A 2,522-nucleotide genomic window follows, 5' to 3' on the forward strand; every position below is an offset into this window, starting at 1 on the left:
TTCGGTCTGAGGTTTTCTTCTTGAGTAATAACCATCTAGCGGTTCTCACTGTGCCCACCTTATCCCATTACAACCTGTTCTCTGTACAGCAGTCAGAGTAATTAAAAAAAATAGAGAAAAAAAATAACAGAATTCTGTTATTTCTTTGCTCAAAACTTTCCACTAATTTTCTATCACACTCAGAATATAATCCAGTGTCTTACTTTGACCCATAGGGTCTCATGTGAACTGATCTTGGTGACTCTCTGACCCCATTTTCTACCACCCTTACCTTCATCTATTCAGTCCATGCGGGCCAGCCAGCCTATTAGCTATTATCTAAACATCCCAAAGTCACGTCACTCTCAGGACACTTGTACTTAACTATTTCCTCTGCCTGGAATTTTCCTCTTCCTCTGGATCTTATCACAAATCTCCCCCTCACTTAATTTATATCTCTACTCAATTATTAACTTGTCAGAGAGGATTTTCTCTATAATTATCCTGCTCCCCTCCCTTTTCTTCTCTGACCCTGCTCTGTTATAACTTTATATGTCAGATTACTCTCTGACATGTATTTTGTATAATTATTCTCAGCTTGTCTTCTCAGCTAGAAGACTGATTCCTTCAGAGCAGGTGCGTTCTCTTTCTATGAGGTTGGACAATTAGGTTTGTGAACTTATCCTAGAAAATGTGCTAGTCATTGCTGAATATCACTATGATCATCTTTGAAGTACTCCCCTTGGGAAACTATGCACCTCTGGCAGCCCCTAGTCTACCCTTCAGAGCACTTTTGGAACTCTTTTTCTGGAATGGTTATTAGAGTTGTCATTGTACAAGGTGTACAAGGTGTGACAATCTGAAAACTCATCCTAGAAAAAAATTCTTCAAAGGGTGGACTAGGGGCTGATCAGCACATAGCTGCCCAAGGAGAGTACTTTGAGGGTGATTGTAGTAATATTCAGCAATGAGGGATTGTTGCATTTTTTCTAGGATGAATTTGTGAACTTAATTGTGAGACCTTCATACATTGCTGCATTGCTAGTACTAGGGGAAGTCCCTGGGACCATAGTAGGGCTTGTAAATGTTTCTTGAATGAATACATAAGTAATATCTCCTAAAACTTATAAAAATACAAACAAACTTTAAAGATACTGCAGATTTACTTACAGAGCAGGTGAGCTTTGCAATAAAGTAAGTCACACAATTTGTTTTAGTTTCCCAGTACACATGTTTACTACCCTGTAGTCTATCAGTGTGCAATAGCATTATGTTTAAAAAGCAGTGTGCATACTTCAATTAAACATATTTTATTGCTAAAACATATGAAGGATTGTCTGAGGCTTTAGGAATTTGTAATTTTCTATTAGATAAGGGTCTTGCCTTAATGTTGATGGCTGGTGATTGATCAGGGTGGTAGTTGCTGAAGGTTGGAGTGGCTGTGCCAATTTCTGAAAAGAAGACTTAACAAAGGAGTTTGCCACATTGGTTTGTTCTTCCTGACATGAAAGATTTCTCTGTAGCATGTGATGCTATTTGACAGCATTTTAGAAACAATAGAACAGCTTTCAACATTGGAGTCAGTCTTCTCAAATCTTGTTACTGCTTTATCAATTAAATTTATGTAATATTCCAAATCTCTTATTGTCACCCCATAATGTTCATATTATCTTCATCAGGAGAAGATTTTATCTTAAAAGCCTCTTTATTTTCCCAATTATGAGCAGCAACTCCTGAACCATTCAAGTATTATCATGACATTGCAGAAATTTAGTCACATCTTCAGGTTTTACATCTAATTCTAATTCTTTGGCTATTTCCACCATGTCTGCAGTTATTTACTCCACGGAAGTCTTAAACCCCTCAAAGTCTTTCATGAAAGTTGGAATCAATTTCTTCCAAACTCCTGTTAATGCTGATATTTTGACTTTCTTCTTTGAATCACAAATGTTCTCACTGGTTTCTATAATGATGAATACCTTCCTCAAGATTTTTCAATTTGCTTTGTCCAGATCCATCAGAAAATCAATGTGTATGGCAGCTATAACTTTATGAAATATATTTCTTTAACAGTAAGACTTGAAAGTTGGAGTGACTTCTTGATCTACGAGCTGCAGAATGGATGTTTTATTGGAAAGCTTGGAAATAACATTAATGTCCTTGTACATCCCCTCAGAGTTCTTGGGTGATGAAGTGCACTGGTGGTGAGCAGTGATATTTTTCCTGAGCAGTTCTCAACAGTAGGCTTAAAATATTCAACAGACCATGCTAGGAAAAGATGTGCTATCATGCAGGCTGCATTGTTCCATTTTTAGAGCACAAGTAGAGTAGATTTACAATCATCCTTGAAGGCCCTAGGATTTTCAGAATGGTAAGTAAGCACTGAATTTAACTTGATATCACTCAACTCTATTAACCCCTAACCAGAGAGTCAACCTGACTTTTGAAGCTTTGAAGCCAGACATTGACTTTTCCCTATGAAAGTCCAGATGGCATCTTCTTCTAATAGAAGGCTATTTCATAGACATAGACAATCTGTTGTT

Source organism: Otolemur garnettii, unplaced genomic scaffold (assembly GCF_000181295.1).
Source record: "Otolemur garnettii isolate 467f Iridium unplaced genomic scaffold, OtoGar3 scaffold00167, whole genome shotgun sequence".
Classification (NCBI taxonomy): Eukaryota; Metazoa; Chordata; class Mammalia; order Primates; family Galagidae; genus Otolemur; species Otolemur garnettii.